Source organism: Crotalus tigris, unplaced genomic scaffold (genome assembly GCF_016545835.1).
Source record: "Crotalus tigris isolate CLP2741 ecotype Arizona unplaced genomic scaffold, ASM1654583v1 scf7180000020151.727365, whole genome shotgun sequence".
Lineage (NCBI taxonomy): Eukaryota > Metazoa > Chordata > Lepidosauria > Squamata > Viperidae > Crotalus > Crotalus tigris.
The window spans coordinates 132811-156109 of record NW_024097879.1 but is presented as its reverse complement, the minus strand read 5'-3'; the positions used below and the strand labels follow the sequence as shown (position 1 = coordinate 156109).

The 23299-nt window shown below is 37.9% G+C and overlaps 1 long non-coding RNA gene across 2 annotated transcripts in view; it reads left to right on the top strand.

Moving 5' to 3' along the window:
- Nucleotides 1-23299, top strand: part of LOC120318280 — a 72621-nt gene that overhangs the window by 1957 nt on the left and 47365 nt on the right. For both annotated transcript variants that reach the window (XR_005559448.1, XR_005559447.1), the window contains exons 2-3: nucleotides 3081-3126; nucleotides 3619-3707. This is a non-coding gene — a long non-coding RNA (uncharacterized LOC120318280). The remainder of the gene's footprint in view (nucleotides 1-3080; nucleotides 3127-3618; nucleotides 3708-23299) is intronic.

Here is a 23299-nt window from a genome sequence, read left to right as displayed (position 1 = left end):
TTATAGAGCAATAGGGAACTTCTCAGAAGCTGGTTTGTATTTTACCAATGAAAATAAAATAGTGCTGTTATTTTTCTTTCCTTGGTGTCTCATTTTTCCTTCCTTACTGGGGAAAAAAGATTGTTCTTCTTCCACCCTCTTCAACAATTTGTTTTCTTAAAAGGCAACAAATCTTATTCCCCAATGGTTGCTGTCTGGGGAAAAGTAAAGACGGCATATATTTTTTTAATGTTTCTTGAAGAGACTGGTGCACAGCTATGTTTTCTGCATGCTATTGTGTTGAGCCAGAATGTTTTCATCCTTACTGGGCGATAAATTGCCAATACTTATGGGGAAGGGAACTGGGAGAAAAAGGGAAATTGGCTCTGGGGTTGGTTACACCTCACATCCCAAAATTCCACATTCCTTGAAAGACCCACTTAGGGTCTTGAAAAACTGCTGGCAAGTGCAGTAAACTAGACTGCTTTAGACTAGCTTCCTCCAGTTATTGTGGATGGGCAGGATAGAGATTATAATTCAGCACATCTGGAAGGTGCCAGTTTGGCAAGGATTGCTTTAGACACAGTAATGTTCTAATCCTTCAAACTAGCCAAAAGAAATGGGAGAAAATGACTCCTAAAATATCAGCCTCCCACTGGCCCTGTTCCCTGCAGCTCTCAAAGGAAGACAAGAACTGCAGGTAACAAACATTATAGGGGGTGGGATGAAGAATTATTAAATTTATTTATACTTGTGATGAGGGCTGGAAATCAGTTTTTCATGTATGTCTTTTTCTTTATTATTTTTTCTTTTTCTTCTTTCTTCTGCTCTTTTCTTACACTTTTTCTTTCCGTTCTCTTCTTTTTCTCTAAGTTTAACTGGTAGTCATTTTTACTATTGTAATTAAAATTCTTAAAAAAATATGTTTGAAGAATTGCAGGTGAAAAATATTGCCAGTCTTTTGCCAAATTAAGTATAAATCTGATCTGCATACATCTGAAAAATGCTTTAGAAATGGCTGTTTCTAAATACCTGCATATCTTAATTTTGCCCTTCATTCCTCCCTACATTCCACAATTTTTTTTAAAAAAAGCCAGCATTCTTTAAATAGCATTTTTTAGAGTATCCGCAAAGAGATTGGCCCAATGCCTGCAATTCTCCTATTAGCAGCAGCTGTTCTTGGGGGGTCCAATGGCTGATTGTGTGCTAGGTGCAGAACTGAACTGGCAGTTGGTTTTGTTTTTTTTTTTTACCAGTGACCTGGGAAAGTCATTGCTGGGTCATGGAGAAGAGATGAAGATCTTTAGCATTGACTTGTAGGTTGGCAAGAGGGGGAAAAGATCAATTTAGAGAGAGGATTGATTGGGAATTGAATTGGTTATTCATTCATGTATGAGAAAATGGATGAAAAATATTCTTTAATAAATCTATAGTATGCTGACACTTAGAAGAGTTGCCCTTTCTCAAAAGCATAGTGAACAGGAGTTTTCATGTCTCGATCTGCAGAATGGGCAAGACATGAGGTTCCAGAGTAACAGTAACAGAGTTGGAAGGGACCTCGAAGGTCATCTAGTCCAGCCCCCCTGCTCATGCAGGAGACCTATACTATTTCTGACAAATGGCTGTCCAGTCTCTTCTTAAAATCCTCCAGTGATAGGGCACCCACAACTTTCTAAGGCAATTTGTTCTACTGGTTGATTGTTCTCACTGTTATGAATTTTCTCCTTACTTCTAGGTTACTTCTCTCCTTGATTAGCTTCCCTCCATTGTTTCTTGTCTTGCCTTGAGATGCTTTGGTAAATAAGTTGGTCCCCTCTTCCTTGTGACAGCCCTTCAAGTATTGGAAGACTGCTATCATGTCACCCTGGTTCTTCTATTTACTAGACTAGGTATACCCAGTTCCTTCAATTGTTCTTCTTGTGTTATAGCTTCCAGGCCTCTAATCATCTTTGTTGCTCTTCTCTGAACTCTTTGCAAAATCTCAACATCTTTTTTTGTATTGGGGTGATCAAAACTGGATGCAGTATTCTAAGTGTCATCTTACTAGGGCTTTATAAAGTGGCATTATTACTTTGTGTGGTTTTGATTCTGTTCCTTTATTAATGCAACTTAGTACTGTATTAGCTTTTTTTTTTTTGCTGCTGCCACACATTATTAGCTCATGTTTAGATGGTTGTCCACTAGGACCCCAAAATCCTCTTAAGAACCTCACAGATGGTCCTCACAGTTCACAAGATCCACACAGATGTGTGACAAGAAGTTTACCCCTTCTCACACATCCGTGCCCCAATAGCAGAAGCAGTGCCTCAACTCAACCTTTGACCTAGAGTGATGTGTCATGAGATAAAGCTCCAAAGATTCTAATGCTTGGAGACTCTCTGCCGGACACATAAAGCTGCTCTAAAGACTTTTGCTTGGAAGTGCGACACAGTAGCTGCTTCTGTTGTCAGATCAGGAATCCAGTGGATGGAATTGTGGTTCACTGCTTTGTTCTGCCAAATAATAGGACTGATCCTATTTTGCAGGTAAAATCCTGTATACATTCTGTGACTAAGCCCCTTCTCCTTTCTGAGGGCAGGCAAGAGAATATTAAGAAAAAGAAAACGGGTTATTTATTAACATCTAACAAGATTGTTTGGGTGGGAGATGGAGCTCATTCTTGTCTTTTTTCAAATACTGGATTTTGACTGTTTTACATTTTGAAACCAATACTGACCTTATGCTTCTCAAGGTTACTCCCGATTACTTTCAGTTAATGCTTAATGAGAGTTTTAAAAGCTTGGAACCCAGTTTCTTATATTAAAGCAATGGCCAATTCTGCATGCAGCAAAATTGTTGGAACATCAGCTGAAAACATTAAAAAAAACCCTTCTGCTATTCTAATCCACTTGTTGTGGCTTGTTTTGTCTTTGGAAGGAAAACATGGTTACAACATTGTTTGCCTTAGCTATTCCAGGTAGTGGCTTTCAGTTCCTGGATTTTATTTTGACTTCTGGCCCATCTTATTTTTCTAAACATTTCCTATTCTTAATGCTGCAGGAATTACCACCTTGTACATCTTTGCTGTGATGTGCTAAATTCTGTGTTTACTTATGTTTTAGTTTGCTGTGCATGGAGTCTCTGGAAAACCTTGCAAGAATTCCAAAGGTAATTTTTGATAAAGATGAGCCAATACTTAAGGATGTGTCTAATTATTTTTATAAATACATTTAATCCCCAACTCCTTTAAGTTTCTTCTACTAACCTGTTTTATCTCCTCTTTCAGTGACAACTCATATTGCTTTTTCCTCTTTTTCTTAGCACTGCTTAATTTCAAATCTTTCCTCCTCTTGAGGCAGCTTGGAAAAACATCTGATGTGATTAGGAAGCCATTATATCATTTTTGTTTTTTCGTTTAATAAAGTCAGATTGCTTTGACGTGTAGCAAGGAAAGAACAGCTCAGAAAACAAAGCATTAATCTTGAATATTTTGGTATTTTTCTCCTTTTCTTGCTTCTTTTCCCACAAGAGTTTTGGGTGGCAAGATTTATCAAAAACAGTTCTTGGGACTAAATGATGTGAACCAGTTTAAAAAATGGGAAGAGATGTCCCACAATAGGTGGGAGTTCTCAACTCATCGTCTTTCATATGATTTTATAGGCATAACCAGGAGGCCATTTGAAGAAGAAAGGAGGCAGACTCTGAGGTCAACGGAAAGCTCACATGAAGTATTGGTACTGCTTTATGAAGTAAGTAAGAGCACACCTGGAATATAGCATCCCGTTTTGGTCACCACATTACAAAAAAAGATATTGAGACTTTGTAAAAATTGCAGAGAAGAGCAACTAAGATGATTAAAGGTCTGAAGACAAAAACATATGAAGAATGGTTGCAGGAACTGGGTATGGCTAGCTTAGAGAAAAGAAGGACTAGGGGGGACATGATAGCAGTATTCCAGTATTTGAGGGGCTGCCACAAAGAAGAGGGTTCAACTTATTTTCCAGAGCACCAGAAAGTAAGACCAGAAACAATGGATGGAAACTAATCAAGGAGAGAAGCAACCTGTAATTAAGGAGAAACTTCCCGACAGTGAGAACAATTAACCAGTGGAATGGCTTGCCTTCTGAAGTTGTGGGTGTTTCATTTGCATACAGTTTACACCTGTAAATTTAGTGGTGCATATGCAAATTTAGAAAATGATTTTTATCGTAAACATAAATTCTTCCTCTGCATTCTCAATGGCATCTCCAAAGAATAGTCAAAGTCTGTACAAAGATGGACGGAAGATCATGATGCAATGTGTATGCAGTGTCAATGTAGGTTAAAAACAGGTGGAACTTGCATTGTGATGTTTTATTTGACATCTTGCCAGTGTTGACGGCTCTTGATCTTAAACTAGACAACCAATACTGAACAATCTTTATTATATTTAAATACTTAAGAATCTATCTTCCAAATTAAATAAGTTCCAAAGAACTAATTCTGTCATTACTTGCTCATCTATAATGCACACCAGCTTACCTATCTGGTTCCAATAGATACAGTATAAAATTATAATTTTATGCAAATTACTTGACTTTAAATTAAATGCCAGCTTTTTGCAGTAATAATAATTATGGCTGTAGCCTGGGTGTTATTTTTCCTTCCTTACAAAAAGGAAGGGGAAACATCTGGGTTAGGCTCCAGTTTTAAATCTGCTCAAATCTTCTCTTTGAATGCATAGAACTAGCTATGATTGTTATACTGCTCAAGCAAATTGAGCAGTGAGAGGGAAGAAAAAAATCTTGAGGGAATTAGAGCTGACTCTTTGATTAATATAACAGATGGTTGCCACCAACTAACATAATGAAAATGAAGATTGGAACAAATAAAAAGCAACGATCTGTGTCCAATGAGAGATTTCAAATGGCTCAAGTCCTTCATGCCAAGCATCAGCTTTTTTGAGTGTTGGGCTCTGAAGCTTTTTAAGAATTTAAGGCTCTGGGCTATTTGAACCTTCCCCCCTCCCTTTCTCCTCCATGCCTCCTATGCCAATGTCATTTTTTCCCAATGTCATTGGAATTCATTGCCCAGTACACCAAGCATGGTGGGGAAGCTGCCATGCTGGTATGACTCTTGAGATTTCTATTTTACTGCCTAGAATATAATGTAACAGTCATTTCAATGTGTACACTATAGTTTAGATATAGGTTAGGCTAAGCTAGGCTAAGATAAGAGGGGACAGATAATACAGGACAAGATAGGACAAGACAAGACAAGACAACTTTATTTTTTACTGTGAGCACACTCACATACATTAAAAATGAAAAATAAAGTATATATCTACCGATACCATACATAACACATACATACATGCTATATGCACACACACACACACACACACACACACACACACACATTAGTGTCCATTTTGAATACATAGTGGAAAGAGGAAACTTGAGAGTTTATATATTATATGGAACAAAGCTGTGGCTAAATCTAGATGTTCTGCTTCTGCTACTACAAAGCCTCTTCCCATATGTTACTTCTGGTACTCTCATATTAATGTTTTAATTGTATTTGCCATCTAGGTTGTTTCCGCAAGATGCCCAGACATTTGCACTAAATAAAAAAAAACCCCACAAAACAAAGATTCTTGAGAGTTGGTAAAACAATGATTTTTGATGGGCTGTAACACAGCGGTTGAGCACATGCTAGGCCCGCAGAAGATGCAAATTTCAAGAAAGGGAGAGAAAGGTACTATTTGGAAACTCAAGAGGCCACTGTCAAATTCAGTTGGCTGGATTAAAAGTCTGGTCCTGTGTGAAAAAGCATCCTATATTCTCTGCTGACTACAGTGGCTCCCTTTGTAACATACACTACATATATCGTATGCATGTAGAAAGGGGTGGGGCTTTGATTGAGCGGACACACCCACCATTTGACTTTTTAATCCTTCCTAGAGAGGCACCTTCAAACTCCTCTTCAAATTCCTCTTGTGTTTAGAAAGCTAGTATAAGATTTCATGTGCTCTTGGTATTTCCTATCCAAACTGTATGATGAGCATCCAAGACCTACAGATCATATCCAGAAAAATCCCCCTTTCTGAATGTAATGTATGGCACAGGTTTTATTATGCATCCCTAGTTCAGGATTTCGATTAGGATTCATGACAAATCCATCTTGAACGTGCATCCAAAACTTTTGTCTCTTTCTTATCAGTTCTCTCAGGCACCACTGTCTTTTAAAACAAATTATTAGTGGCAAGAAATCTGGACAAAATCTACCTCTGATATAATAGCAAAAGAAAATAAGCTGTTGTATTTAGGACTATTATTTATGTGGAGGCAGAGTAAATATCAATAATTAGCATTATGTATTGTGGGAAGTCAGCCCCTCCCCAGAGAAAGAAATATTTTGGGAATATTAAAATGGCAAAATATTATATTTCCCCAAAGGCAGAAAAGCAGACCCAGTTTTCTTAATAGCTCCAGGCAGAGGCCAGGTCTGTAGAAATGCAGATTTGATAACCCTATTCAGAAAGATTGGAACCAGGAAGCTAGAAGCTGATGAGATTAGAAAGACAAAGAGCCCTAAAATCTACATACCCCACCCAAACTCTAAAGACATGACCTTTAGGATGTAATAGGATTAATCCACCACCATCAAAATACCAAAAGGACATGCTCAAAAGCTCAGATCAAAGTTCATGCCACAGGAACAGGAAACAACCTCAAACACAAAAGCCCAAGAAGGTATAAAAACCCACCACTCCCAACTACATGTGGTCAGCTTTCCCAGAGCCACATTTTTGTCTGGCTCTGCTCTCCTCCTTTCTAAAGCAGTCTCCATTTTGTTTATTCCCAGCTTGGACTGGACCCTGATGAAGATTTTTCTTTCAACAGTATTAATAGGGTTAATATTAATACTTAATATTGCATATTAAGTTATTAAAATAAATAACCTAAAGTTATTAATACCAAAACATTTCTCCTTTTCCCTTGATACATTTGATTTCTTAAATTTCACCTTAACTTTTGATGCAGTGAAATTAAATTAGCTTCATTCAAACCTCATTAGCTTCAACACTACCTGGTTCTGACATATTAATTAATTGTCCAACTAGCCCCTGAATTAATTTCTTCCTTCCCATAACCTTTTCCCATCCCCCACTTCATTTAGAAAAAATATTGTCTTCTTTGAATGTTACCATTGAATAGGTTTGCATTTCACCCAGAGAATTATTTTTGAGTGTCATCTTTGGAAGGAAGCAAGGAAGGAAAAAAAAGAAGGGAAAGGGGAAAGAAACGGGTTAGAAAACTACAAGCAATCCTTCTACCAAATAATGTTTAAAAAGAACTACTTCTTTTTCTGTACTCTTTCATTTCTTCAGGATTAGATAATGGCAATTACTAAATAGGAAAAGCTCGTGATGTCATTACTTTCCACTAGTAACTCTTAAGCCTCCCCCCCCCTTTGTCCATCCTTTTGTTTGTTTGTTTATTTGGCTGAGAAGGGAGAGAATGAAAAATCGTGCAGTGTATTTGATTAGTAACCCTGGGAGCCTTCTGTCTGAATAAATCTTAATTGGTTGTGCCAAATAATATATTATGACATGGGTTGATCTGTTCTGTTTAACTCCTTTGTTTAACAAATGTGGAACCTTCAGATCAGTTGAGACCTTTTAGCCTAGAAAACTCCATGTTTGTTTCTCCTGGCATGCGGGAAGCACATCTCCAAATACTAATAGAGGAGGTCTTAACCATCTCCTGGTTGAGACCACCCAAGAGTTGTGTGGTTGAACAGTGCGAGAAGCAAAAGGTTGAACAAAAGTGGGCCTTGGTCTGTTGCACAAGGGATATTCTTATGTCCTTAGAGCAATGGGAGTGATAGTAAAATATTTTCTTCCTCTCCATCTTCACTAGTCTTCATTAAAAGAAATTCTATAAAGACATAAAGAAGAAACAGGGATGGCATGATAGCAGTATTCCAGTATTTGAGGGGCTGCCACAAAGAAGAGGGGGTCAAAGTGTTTTGCAAAGCACCAGAGGGCAGAACAAGTAACCTGAAATTAAGGAGAAACTTCCTAACAGTGAGGACAATTAACCAGTGGAACAGCTTGCCTTCAGAAATCGTGGGCGCTCCATCACTGGAGGTTTTTAAGAAGAGACTAGACAGTCACTTGTCTGAAATGGTATAGGTTCTCCTGCTTAAGCAGGGGGCTTGGCTAGAAGATCTCCAAGGTCCTTTCTAATTCTATTCTATTCTATTCTATTCTATTCTATTCTATTCTATTCTATTCTATTCTATATGGAATAGAATAGAATAGAGTAGAGTAGAGTAGAGTAGAATAGAATAGAATAGAATAGAATAGAATAGAATAGAATAGAATAGAAATTCTTTATTGACCAAATGTGATTGGACACACAAGGAATTTGTTTCCAGTGCATAAGCTCTCAGTGTATATACAAAACAACAAAGTGATATAATCATAATAATGATACCAATAAGAGAAGAGAGTAGAAAAGATGAGAAGGATAATAGTAATACAGCCATACTATATTTGGCAGGGAGGAGCTTTGGCTTCAGTCTTCCAAGGTCAATTCAGGGGGGCTTGCCCTCTTTCCTAACTGCAGAAAAAAAAGCATTGGAATTTAAACATCTGCTTAGAACCTCCTTCCTAAGCTGATTCTTTTTAGGGGTCCTGAATTATAACTCCCATTACTTCTTAAAATAACTTACCAAATCTGCTATTAGGCATTCTAGGGTATTTTTTTAAAAAAGGCTTCTTTTGGATGTATTAAAATATGTGCTTCACGTTACCTGCTATGATGTTGAAATATTTGAGTTATTTGTGAATATTGAAACACTTTAAAGGAACTGCTTGATATGTACGGGCACAGCATCTCATGGTCAGATTTCAAAATATGTGTCTGATTTATTTTTGCTAATGAAACTTGAACTGTTGAATTCCAAACAACACCTCCCAGTTCTGGTAGTTCTGTTACTAATAAACTTAACATCATAGATAGAACAATTTGTTCAGAGGCATTCCTTGTTTTGTTTCACTCGGTTAGAAAGTGATGCTCTGCAGGGGGTGGATGATTAATGACATAGGGTGGAAAATGATAACTCTCCAAAGATTATTATGTCTGACAAAAAGGCATGGGTTTATTGAAGGAATCTTCAAAAGGAAGTTAGAGTGGCAACAAGAGTTCTTTTTGGGGGGGAAGTATATTTTTATGAAGATCATCAAAGAGTCTCTGGAATGAACTGAAAAGAGATGGTCATACTCTAAGAAGAAATAAGACCCATTCTGGAGTTTATTGTTTCTTAGCATATCAGAATAAAATTTAAGGATACATAGATATATATTTTCAAAGAGTTCCCTGCCTAAATTAAATTAAAATTAATTTTCAAAACAGTAAGAAGATGATTGAAATCTCAAGAAGGCACCATATCTCATGGACTCTTACCTGAGATTTTCTTGGTTTTGCATAAAATTTCAGGATGATATTACGGAAATCTCCATCAATTTCACTGATTTCCCAAGATTTCAGACCAATGCATGGCTCCCCTCCCTTCCATTTGTATAAAGATACCAAAAAAAAAAACCAACTAAAAAGATTGCCAGTCTGCCTAAGCAAGTAGCACCTTCTACAAAGAACTCATCCATACAACTGCTATACTTTTCTCCCAGCCAAAGCCAGGAAGTACATTAAAAATTGTTTTCATCAGTGCAATGGCTGCTGTGCTATTCATTCACTTTAAACAACTTTAGAAGAATTGGTGTCAGAATCTGTGCTCATATAGATTGTGGTTGTCAGGTGTGATGGGCCTTGGTAGTTTGCCAAAACACAATAAATCTTGAAAAGTCAAAGTACTTTTCTTGAGGCCAAACTTACTTTTGTCTTTTTTTTTGGTCTTGCTCTAAATGTGGGGGCAGGCACTCTGGTGCTCTCTCCTCTCACTTCCCCTGTCTGTCTTGGTGAGGATCAAACAGCATTGGCAGCTTAAACCTCTAGAGGGATGTTTCCCCTTTCTCTGGAATATGTTTGGGGGACCTGATTCAGGCTAGTATATTGGGGAACAGGAGTAACTCTTTGCCCCTTCCTCCCCCACCCCAGTGCACTCCACTGCACTCAACATTTAGGCTGCACATGTCTTTCATGCTGTCCAAAGAACCATCTGTATGGCATACTATACCACAGCTTTTCTGGGCACTTGCAGTTGGTGTGGATTGAGATGAGGGGATACTGTAGGCATGAAAGGAGTCACTGCGAGTGGGCCTGAAATAGAAGGCACAAGAGCAGCTGGGGAGCATCAAGTAGAGGGCATGTGATCCAGGAGAAAATACTGAACCACAGTAATCAAGTGTAACATAAGAGCATGAGTTCTCAGGTGCAATGGACCATAATAGGCTAGTGTGCAAATCTGCAGTTTGCTGCAGATGAAAATAGATAACTTGACACTTGAAGAACATCTCAGCTGCTTTTATTTGGCCATTCAGGAAGAAGCAAAGAGGCTTTTTTTTTCCACACTGCCATCACTCTCTATTGTCCCCAACAATCTGGGTCCTCATTTTATCAACCTCAAAAGGATGGAAGGCTGAGTCAATCTTGAGCCGGTCAGGATCGAACTGCTGCTGGTTGGCAGAATTAGCCTGCAATACTGCACTCTAACTCTAACTCTAATTAGTAAAGCAGAGATGTTAGAGAGGAAATGTGCAAGATGGAAAAAAGCAACGTGAAAAAAAAAACTTGAATGGAGCAATGAAAAAAAATGTATTGGAGTAGAAGAACACTTCCATAGCATACTTTATTTTCTTTCTTTTTGTGTGTGTGCATTAGAAAATGACAGCTAATATATAATCATGATAAAAACATTTTGATTCCATTGTTATATATGGGAGTGGTGGTCGTTTAAAGAGAAATATGTCTGGAAATCCATGTCATGAACAAACAACTCAAGAAAATCTAAGCACAGAAGAATAGCTCTTCTGGATCAGGCTAGGCTGAGTTTAGTCCATCATCTTGTTTCTAAGAGTGATCCTTTCCAACCACCATTCCTCTGAAACTAGAATTTGGAGGGATTCTACCCAAACCCTGGATAACATTCCTTTAATAACTGCTGAGCTGAGGTGGCGCAGCAGTTAGAGTGCAGTACTGCAGGCCACTTTAGCTGACTGTGTTCAGCAGGTCAGCGGTTCAAATCTCACCGGCTCAAGGTTGACTCAGCCTTCCATCCTTCTGGGGTGGGTAAAATGAGGACCCAGATTATTGGGGGCAATGTAAATATATATATACATTGCTTACTGGTGTACACCTCTTAGAGAGTGCTTGCACTTAAAGCGGTTATAAGTCTCATAACTAAATAAATAAATAACCAAGGCCTTTCATGAATTTATTCAGTCCCTTTTTTACTCTTTTGATTGCATTTTGTTATTGTTTTATTTTTATGACTCTGCCCAGAGTCAATGTCAGTCAGGTTGCATCTAAGCCAAACAAATAAACAATTAAAGGAACTCAAAAGAGAGGAAAATGGAAGACAAAGCAGAAGAAAAGAAAGAAAAGGAGTGTCTAAGAGAGAAAAATGGATACATATTTCTGACTCTGATATACACTGCAACCATTAAGGGGAAAAAAAGTTCCTCGGCATTGCTCCAAAAATAGGTTTAACTGGTATTTGGTGGAATCTCAGAAACTGAGGGCAGAAACGTGCAAACTGAGGCACTTCAAATTCCAGAGGTGAAAAAAAACAACAACCCAAAAACAAATAACTCTTCACATGGAATTCATAATTTGCCTGTCACTTTATGCACACATTACTTGTCTCCAAATTAGAGTGAGAAACAGCAAGCATATAATGAACGATATAAGCCATGATGTGTCTGATTGGGACTTAACAAATTATAATTTGCTGGAAAATTAGCACAGCAGTAGTTAGCTTTTAAAAACTCTCCAGTTAAGGACCGATTCAAAGGTTTATATTTTTAAAAAACTCAAATTGGTTTCTTCATTAGATGTTATATACCGCTTCCTAAATATTAAATGAGAGTCAGTTTGGTGCAGGAGTTAAGGCATCAGGCTAGAAACTGGGAGAGTGAATTCTAGTCCCATGTTGGGCATAAAGCTAACCGGGTGACCTTGAACCAGTCACTTTCTCTCAGCCCTAAGAAAGAGGGAATGGCAAACCACTTTCTAAAAAATATTGCCAAGAAAACTGCAGGGATGAGTCCAGTCCATCTCTGATAATAAGACATGATTGAACAGAAGGGAAAAAAAAGCTCTATTGAATATGAATAGATAGATTTTTTAGCCTTAGACTTACATATGCATATGTATATACAATTGCTCATGTTTGTTGTGCTGTTAACTTCTCAATGCCAAGTGAAATATTTGCTTTCGCTGTTCGTGCCAAAGAAGATCTTGCATGGGGAGGTTAGAATGACTGGCATTGCCAGGGACAGAATGGCTATATACAATAATACCAAGACAGGAATTGGAAAGGCTAAACCTTCTTACGGTCAGTATTTACCAGACTAGAAATAAGTGGGGCTAGACAGAGATCCCATGTGGGCACTTGTAGATAAGAACATATTTCTGTTCAGAGTTGGTTGCATGTCTTTTTTAAATAATAATTTGTAACTGAAGTTTAAGGTAGTCTTCAACTTACAACAGTCTGTTTAGTGACCGTTTGAAGTTACAATGGCAGTGAAAAAAGTGACTTATGACCGTTTTTCACAATAATGACTGCTGCAGCATCCCCATGGTCATGTGATCAAAATTCAGATGCTTGGCAACTGAGTCATATTTATGACCTTTGCAGTGTACCAGGGTTGTGTAATCATTTTTTGCAACCTTCTGACAAGCAAAATCAATGGGGAAGCCAGATTCACTTAACAACTACAATGATTCACTGAACAATTATGACCAGAAAGGTTGTAAAATAGGACAAAACTCAACTAACAAATGTCTCACTTAATAACAGAAATTTTGGGCTTAATTGTATTCTTCAGTCGAGGACCACCTGTACCAAGATAAAAGACTAATACAAACTAAGAATATAAAAAGAAAAAGAAAAAAAAAATAAAAAATAAAAAAATGAATCATTCCCTCCCTCCAGAAAAGTACAAACTTCAGTAATTTATCACCTAATATTTCAGTAAAACATTTTCTTCCCATATCTCATCTCTTATCAATAGACAAATTATAAAATCTTGTCATTCCATCCTAATAGCAAATGTCCATTAAGAATTGCCAAGAATAATGAGCTTAATCAAATAAATCAGTTTTATATTCTTTTTCTTTAAACGTTGTAACTTACCACTTCGTCTAAAAAATACAGGGAAAGAACTCTCTTCCCATCTTTTAACTGTTACCTATAAAAAAATTCAAAGTCTCATTATTTAATCCTAGTTTTTTTTAAAAAAATCTATTAAGAAGTACCAGGAACAACAACATATTTATTGATCAAGTAAGTCCATTTTATATTCTTTCATTTACTTTTGAAAAGCTTGATCTTTAATCTCTTCAAATAATGTCCTATTTATTTTTCCTCTCTGTCCTTTCTCAGAAATTTCTTTACTAGTTTAATACATCCCTTTTGCAAATGTAAGATAATCCAAGATAAGAATACTATCTAAGTCACTCTTCAAATTTATTATTAGTATGGTCCTTTTAAGTATTAAGACACCAGCTGACTTCATTCATATATCCAGTGTGGCTTCTTTTTCCATACCATTCTTGTAGTCTGCCATTTTTAAATCCATTTTCAGATCCACATTCAAATCAGCCTCAGACTTTATCTTATCCAGTGAAATCTATTTCTCTTCTGTAGCTGCTTTTAAATCCTTTCTGGATTATAAAATATTTTTACAGTAACAGACAATCTTAAGAGAGTAATTTCTGAGTTTATTGTTCCCAAATATCATTGGATTCTTGCACAGTCAAATATATTGTTCCATTGCATTAATGGGTCTCTTCTCCTTTAATTGTAAACTCTACTTCTCTTTGGTTCCCTCAAATTAATCTTCAAAATCTCCTCTTATTATGTTTTTTTTCTCATCAACAACATTTTCCCACAGGAAGATTTCTTACAGAGTTTCAAAATCTTCATATTTTATTTATTTGTTAAATTTATTTGCCACCTATCTCACCATGGGGCTACTCTAGGCAGCTTACAATAGAGTGTGAATAGAACAGAAATAAAATAATGGAGCAATAAAATAAACAATGAAAAAGAACACAATGAGAAATACAACTATGTGATTACCAGAAAAGAAAGATGGACTGGTAGAGAGCAATGAAAAGGAGGGGATATACAGAGTCAGAGTCAGAGTCAGAGATAGAGATATATTTGTAAAATTTGAAACAATCCACAAGAAATACTCTTTCATGTCCGGCATCTTAATACATTTATAACTTTCTAAAATCAAAGTTCTATTCACCCTTTTGCTTTAATCAATTTTAAAAAAAATATTTAAAGTCCTTAAAGTTGCATGAATTATCTTTTATCATGGACAGAAGAAAACTCACCCAGTGTAATGAAACTTACCCTTATGAAGTTTCCAAACATCCAGAAGCATTAACAAGAAATTTCATATGGTAGTTAAGAAAGGAAGTATTTAAATCCAGTGCCTGTTTGAAGATGCCAAATGGCAGTTTAAGCAAGACACGTTTCCTTTGACTCCCAGTATTCTTAAAATCTGTTAGAGTTTGCTGTCTTACAGTCTCTTTGTGGGGAGCTTCTGTATGGAGAACTTGTGAGCAATCCTGGCCCCTTCCTTGTTTGAGAAAGGAATTCCGAAAACTCTATCCATTCACAGGCTCCTCTCTCTGTGGTAACTGTCAGCTTGGCTTCATAGAGCCATCTTGAATCTACCATTGCTTCTCTGGAAGTCTCAGTTGCATCTCAAGGGAACCAGCCTTAGTGTCTATGGAGATTCTCAATCATCCAGGTCATGGTTGTCCCAAAGGTGCTTTTCCAAAAGGCAATTGGAGGGGGAGGGATATAACACCACCTGTCTCCTTTCTACAATATAGTCCTTTCAGCAGTTTCTCAGCAGAGTACACACCCATTTGTGCTCTGATTCAGGTGACTCTAAGGATACAAGTAAATCCCCAAGTGGCCTCATGACTTTCAGGGAACCAATGACCAACCCTCAGAGTCAGTCTAACAACCAGATGATTTCAAAGAATATAAATCCTTCCATTCCCCATCATTCAGCCAGAAATGAAGAAGCTTCTTGGATGAGAAGTGAAACATTTTCAGGGAAAAAAATCAAGAAAGTGCAGTTGCCTTTTGAAAAAGCATCTTTGGAGTTACCTTTAGTCACTCCCAACTAGACAGGCCTCATGGTCTTCTGAAACAAAAAAGATCATAAAAGTCTTCAAGCTGTTCAAGGTGTGAGGAGTAGGAGAAGGTTTCTCTGAGCAACAGAGTCTTTCTAGTTCCAGTATAGACTTTGTTGTATCTCCTGACTATGTTTTTTCATTTCTGCTGTTAGAAGAATAATTTGAGGGGTTCCACCAGTCAAGGGGTTTCACAAGAACAAATCTCTGTTCTTAAGAACAAATCAAAATGAAACCCAGACATATTATGTGAGAGGGAGATTCACTTATTCCCAGAAGCAAAAAGGTTTGTTTTGGGGGGTAGGCTAAAGATAAAAGGAGGTCCAGAGACTTGGTTTTACAGAGGAACTGGTCCTTGGCAAGACTTGGGGGGCATGTTTTGTATATGTGCTGGGTCTAGTGCAGTGGTTCTCAACCTTTTTAATGCCGCGACCCCAAAAGGTCGTAAGTCAAGGACTACCCAACTGGTTGTAAGTCGAGGACTACCCAACTGGTCATAAGTCGAGGACTTTCCCTGCCCGGGAGCACCGCGCATGCGTGGTGCCGCTCCCTGCACCAGCCGAGGCGTAGCTGGCAAGCAGCAGATACGGAGCAGGCCGACCACCGGCTGGGCCACCAGCTGGCCCATCCCAAGGGACATAAGGCACCCGCCGGACCCCACGCGCGCCAGCAACCTTCCCTGCACCCGCCGGCCTCCCACCTCCCACCCCTGGCCCTCTTTTACTTACATTTTTAGTAGTTGCTCAGCAGGGAGGGGTGGAAACTTCCAGACAGCTCGCCTTCGCTGCAGACAATTTGCAGCACCATTTACAGAATGGGACTTTTGGTGGGCTCAGCAGGGCAGAGACAGCCTGGACAATTCCTATTGGCTTTTGAAAGCCAATAGAATTAGACTCTATTCAAGAGAATCTATTCTATTGGTTTTCAAAAGCCAATAGAATAAAAGGGAGTAGCACTGCTAAGGAAAAGGGGAAAAAATGGCGGACTGCGTTGTTCGGCGACCTCTGTGAAATGGTCGTTCGACCCCAAATGGGGTCGCGACCCACAGGTTGAGAACCGCTGGTCTAGTGTGTTTCTTGTCAAAAGGTAATTGTCTTCCTGTGCAGATTGAAGTGCTCCTACCTTGGGCTTTGATCCTGAAGTGCATATGAAATCCAGAAAGGAAAATTGCCCTCAGATATGTATATTCCACCTCTGGCATGTCCCTTTATCCTGAGGGGATTGCTAAAAAAAGGTGCTTAAAAAAAGGGGGGGGGCAGATCAGAGGCCTTTTAAGTTCCAACACTACATTCCAGTATTAGTACTAACTGAGTAGACTGCTCATAGCCAATACCACCCATACATTCAAAAATATTTCTAGAGTCCACTTAGGCCCATAAGAATTCTCAGGGAATAAAAATGGTTGCTGGCTGCAGTTCAGTGCTTTATGACCATCTTTCCAGAACAATGACAAAGAGAGGTTTTTACCTAAGATGTCCAAATGCATCACAGGGTTTGTATCTCCTCTGCTGCAAGTGGTGTTCCTCAGTGGGTGTGTGTCATCAGAATCTGTTCCAGCGGCTTCAGTAACTCTACTATTCCTTTATTCAATTGCTATTTTTCAAGCTTCAGGCTGAATTTATCATGCAAGCAAAATTTGTTTTGTTTGAAAATAACTTGAAGCCATTGTTGACTAGTATGAGTGAAAGAGATATAATTTATCTAATTTATGATCTATTGGTTCTCTTCAAATTGTTGGAGAAAAATCTATAAATGGGAACTCCTGGGGTTTTTTTCCATCTCATTTACGGCTTATAAGTTTTCTCTCTTTCATACAGGGCCATGCAGGGATTGGGTTGTCTATGGAAACAGGAACCTAGAGCAGTTCGGTCTCTCAAATTTATTACAAAGCTAGGTCCAACATACATGGACGTGATTAATAACACAACATGAGCAAGACCCTGAATATAATAAGTTGTATTTATTATCAATATCACAAAACTACAAGAATATAATGTGATTGGTTACCAAAAATTTAAAATTGATTCTCTGTGTTGCGTTGCGATAGTTGATATCAGGCAAGCAGGAGGTCTCAAGCAGGGAATTAATCTTGAATCCTTCTGCAGCCACAAGAGACCTAGAACTGACCCCCTCCCAAGCTTTATAGAGCCTTCTCTATCTGTTCTCAAGAGAAGCCAACAGTCTGGGGAGATTCCTGTATAATAGACAGGATATAATAAAGTAGTGAGCTTGAGTTCTACACATATGGATATGGTTGCTTGCGCCTGATAGTTAAATGCTAAATCAAAACTTTCACTAATTCTCTTAAAAACTTCCTCTTAAACTCACCTTTCTCTTAAAAATCTAGCCACTGTTGTAGAGGTAAATCTGTGCTAATGCTTGCTAATTAATGGCTGAGATACTTAAAAGTCTCTCTATGCTCAGGAGTTCTAAGCTGAACATTTGTTAATATCTATTTTGCTTAAATTCTTCTACAACATATACACAAAAGAGGGAAAGAGCATGCTTAAGTTGTATGAAGAGTGCCTTTATAAACCAGTATATTCAGGAGGATACTTTTGGCTAGTCTTCAGCTTTCTGTAGAGTTATTTTCCATCTTTGGATATACTCAGATGTAGTGTTGAGTCTCTGAAATGTGTGCAATGGCCCGTGAGCATAATTTGTTTTCCAAGCAATCCATTTCTACCTTTAGTGGTATTTCAGATGGCTGAATAAGGTAAACATGTGCGAGCTATCTTATCCTTGAATCTCTTGTGCACTTTTTTCTCTGAAGTGGAGTTAATTGGCACAATTCTTCATATTGTATGCCCAAAGCAAGGCTCCCATGTTTGAAAAGTTTGCTTTAAATTGTGGGTGTTTACTGTTTGCCTTCTGCTTAGCTAGAACATTCTCTTCTGCTGCCTTTATACTGTGCTATTCCATCCCGGATAGGCCATCCATCTGGGCTATCAGAAAAAAAAGTTCTGCACCAGTGAGCTTAGTATAAATAACAGCAGGCCATAAATCTAAAATACAAAGTACAAAATGGCTCTGAAAGAGAAATTCCCTCTCTCTGCTAAGCTGAAATTGCCAAATCTGCTTGAAAAAGAAGTCGGTGGAGGTGGAATATTGTGAGGCATGAGCTTCCTGTTTTGCAGCAATAATTGGAACTCCTTGCTTGCTAAATCTTTCCTTTTTAACCTAAAGCCTGTGAAGACAATTCTCACTTTTAGAAAATTGGCTTCTAACCAGAAATTCAGAAAAAAAGAAAGAGATGAATTTAGAACTTATTGTTAAGACCCACATGCTTCTTGGCTCATCTATAGCACAGAATAATTCTACAAGTGGGGATGGGTCCAGCACCTATTATCATTGTTTAAATGTGGGAACTCTGGGGCAAATCAATAATTTTACTTGCTAAAAAGTAAAAAAAAAATCAATAGGCCATAATCTTGACCTATTGAAACCAAGAGAACTTAGTTCTGAGCAGAATCTCTGTGGGGATGCTGCTAGGGTTTTTCCGCCCTCCCGCCTTTTTTATTGCATCAAACAAAAATTACAAATTCAAACCAACAAAATAGGAAAATCAATGCTATTTACAGCATTCATCCCAGTAAATTCAATCTTCAGCTCACATAAACTTTCTTCTCGAGGGCTGCTATTTATTTTGCATCCCAATCTGAATCCAACATTAAGGAGAGACTCTTCTTCTGCATTGCTCCCAGGCATGGACATCCAAGGGTGGGAAACAAATGAGGACGTGCAATGTCTTAATTACGCTACTATCGCAATTTACATGCTTGCATCAGGCCTTTTGAAACAAATATCCTTTGGCTGTATTTGTATAATTGTATCATCACGTGTGCATCATCATTCTGCAGTTTGCTGCAGCTGCCACATGTTGCCCCAGTTCTGATTTGCAACATTCAGCACGTACATGTGGCTTCCCTTCCATTTGCAAAAATGCATGTCCTTTGCCAGGCTTTTATAAATTTTTTTTTTTAAATTTCCCGAAGGTTAAACTTATTATTTACTGAACATGAGAAGCACCAAAAGAGCTAGTAGGTTTAATATTGCACTTAATGTTCACTCTCTGACAATTATCTAGAATATCTCTCATCAGTCTTGCTCTGCAGTCGTCTGCTATCCTCCACGTGTTTGTGCCGACTGGAAAAGATGAGAGTTGCTCATCTCAAGGAGAGCAATTGAGAGAGCTGACAGATGACACCCATGTTTATTAGATACTGGTAGTCTTCAACTTAGGACCACAACTGGGATCAGAATTTCCATTCCTAAGCAAGATGGTTGTTAAGTGAGTCACATCCGATTTTACAACCTTTTTTTGTGAAGGCTGTTAAGGAAATCACTGTAGTTAAGGGAATCATGTGGTTGTTAAATGAATCTGGCTTCTCCTATTGACTTGCTTGTCGGAAGCTGGCTGGGATGCTCACAAATGGTGATCACATGACCCTGGGGTGCTGTAACCATCATAAATACATGCTGGTTGCCAAGCGATCAAATGATTGTGGGGATACCATGACATTCACAAGAGTGAGGACCAGTCATAAGTCACTTTTTCAGTGCTGTTGTAACCTCAAATAGTCATTAAATAAATGGATGAAAGTCAAGGATTGCACCTGTATTTTCCCTTTGCATACCTAATTGTCATCCAATGGGTCAACACTTATAAAGTGTGGGGCTGAAAAAAAAAACATTAGTTGGTTAGGGTTTTTTTTTAATGCTTTTATCTGAAGGTCAGGAGGCCCAGCACCCAACTTTATCAGCTATTTGGAGAAAAATGAGCTGCCTCGTCTCAAAGCAAGATAAAGAAAATGGATTTAACAACAGGGCTGTGTTTGCTGCTTTACACATGTTGTTCTTGTATGAATGAGGCCACCGAAGGCCATTGACTTCCAATTTTGCGCACATCACAACCACGGCTTCTATTAATGAGGCTGGTACTTTAAGCATTCACAGTGGCTAGTTACACATTAGTAGAATATTAATGCTTTAATAACTTTGGAAAATAAGCTCCTAAGGTTGAATAGGCCAAATAGCAATATGCTAAGCCAATTTTTTTTTTAAAAAAAAAAAAAGGGGGGATGAATACTGAACTAGATTTTGAGACAAAATAGTAAAATACTAAGTGTTCTACATCATCTTAAGAACAGCCAATAATTCTTTCTAAAAGGGATAAATGTTGACAAAAATGGAAAGGGGAAGGTGTTTGGTAACTGGCTCAAAAGGATTGTTTAGCAAATGTAAGTTAAATAATTCTCCAGGGATTGAGATGATAAAGTCCTTTTGCTTGTCTCTAGGGGGGAAAGGATGTATTAGAAGACTAATACCCACTATATTTAGCTTGTGTCACACAGTGGATGAATCATTTTTTTCTACCTTGATGTCTTCCAGAGATATAGCTACAGCTCCTACCATGCCAGTCACTATTGTGATGAGATTTGTAGCCCAGCACATCTGGAGAGTATCATTTAGAGAAGGCTAAGCTGATTGATTTAGAGCAGAGTCCAGATGCCTCCCCAGGCTCCAGGTTTACTAGATAGCCTTGCTTCAGTCATTCTCTTCAAAGGATAGTACCATTATGAGTATATTTATTCAGAGTAAGAGCCATTGTATTCAATAGGTTGAGCTACAGTGCTTTTTTTCCTCAAAAAAAAAAAAAGGTGTTGGAACTCACACACATTATACAATCCGCCTTGCCTACCCTACAAGGTTCCATCCCAAAAAGGTGCTGGAACTCCGTTCTGGGCATTCTATGAGAAAAAAAGCCCTGTTGAGCTATAATATTCAATAGAGTTTACTTCAAGGTAAGTGTGTATAGAATCGTAGCCCTAAACCACCTCCAATGATAGTTAAAGGGATCAGTGTTGATTATTTGAGCTCTTTAGAAAAATGTTTTTAAATTGATGAGGATGAACAAATTTAATATAGATTTTAATTATCAAAGGTAAGGAATCCAGATGATGAGCTCAAACTGGTTTTGGATGGGGTTGTATCCCTATTGAAATACTGCCTATTCAGTTTGGGGATCTTGAATTTTATACTGTGGAAGTTGAGAGTGCTGCAGTAGCCATAAATTATTTTCATTAATTTAGGTTGATTCCAACTAGATCAGGCATGTCAAACTTGTGATATCACATGACATCGCGCGATGTATCATGACTTTTTCCCCATTGCCGGCAATGGGGTGGGCATGGTTTCAGTATGATGCATCGGGCCGGCGGGCTGGCAGTTTGACATGCCTGAGCTAGATGAACTAAATCTTGCCTCATTATCTTTGCACTAGCAATGTCTATTGTAGACTACTGCAATGTATTCAGCATAAGACTGCCTTTGAAGGCTATTGGGAATCTCTAGTTAATAAAGACTTCTGTACCAAAGGCACTGCTTTCTGAATCCAGTTCCAAGGGCTGGATGTAAGGTTAAAAGTCTTAAATGATTTGGAACCCAGTTACTCAAAGGAAACTGTAGATCACATCAAACTGTAGATCACATTGTGACTAGCTGTAATATGAGAGCATTTACCGGTCTAGTATCTGATTTTTTAAAATATAAACGATGTCGCGCTTCAATGGTTAGATGGCCTAGACCGGGGTAGGCAACCTTGGCTCTTTTATGACTTATGTACTAGCTCAGGAATTCTGGGAGTTGAAGTCCACAAGTCATAAAAAAGCCAAGGTTGCCTACCCCTGGGCTAGTCACAGTGGTGGGATTCAAATATATGAACAACCAGTTCTCTGTGTGGATGCTGCTTCCGGAAGTCCATTCTGGGCCTGGGCAACAAAAAATTAGCTACCAGTTCTACCAAACTGGTGCAAACTGGCTGAATCCCACCACTGCCTAGACATTGGTATAGATATTGCTGTATCTATGGAATAAGTTGTCCTCTGGGACTTGCCAAGCTTCATTACATGCAGTTTTTCTGAACAGTCTAAAAACCAGTTTGCTTTTTAAAGTTTATCCTGGGTGACATTTCATGCTCAATGCTTGATTGTTCATTGTAATTATTTTGATGGGTAAGTGCAACTTCCTTATCTTTTTTATAACTATCTTTTTATTTTTATGCCTTTATTGTATATTGTTGTCTTCTAAAGCAACTTGGTATGGATGGTGTCATTTTATTTCATTGGCATTTTAAAATATCATTTTTATACACATGTTCAGGTATTAGATCTACTTTTCTTGACATTCTAACAGAATCACAAATGTAGTTTTAAAAATCCTTTAGTAGAATGTTGCATAACTTTATTTTAAGGAGAATAAGTTTTACACAATCCTGATTTTGACTAATACAAAATGGAAAATATTGCTATTTTGACCTAGGACCTCATTGTAATACTAGGTACTGGTATGTGTACTGGTAAAATTTATTCTCAGTAAATAATTACAGTGGGAAAGAAAACATCCAACCTGATCTTATCAATTTCCAGCCAAGGATTTTGTTTCCAATAATTTTTCAATGTTTTTATTTTGTTGTTATTACTATAACTGGACTCCTATCAATTTGTCAATAAATGGCAAACACTGCATTTGCTATTTTAGATGGATTCTTCAATTCAATAGTGCTACTTCAAAAATGCAATGGACTTCTTTGGTCTGATTCTGTAAAGCTGCATATTTTAAAACACTTTTTTTTCCTGAGTTTGAGTCAATCTCAAAGGATAAATCCCCACAATTTTCTTGACATTTTTCAAAAGTGGTTTGCCACTGTCTTCTTAAGGCTGAGAGAGAGGAACCGGCCCATAATCTCCCAGCTGGCTTTGTGCCTGAGGCAGGATTAGAATTTACAATCTCTCAGTTTCCAGCCCAGTTGCTTTAAACAAATTGGCTGTCACAAACATTTTGGATTTTATAAATTGATTGCAGCTGAAGAAAGTAATATTTCACAAAGAACAAATTTTGTCTGATTCCAAATATCTTTTGCCAATAATACATGGCCATCATTTCTGAATAATTCTCTATTGCCCCTAGATATTTATATAGCAAATTAGTAATTTAAATAAATTGCTAGA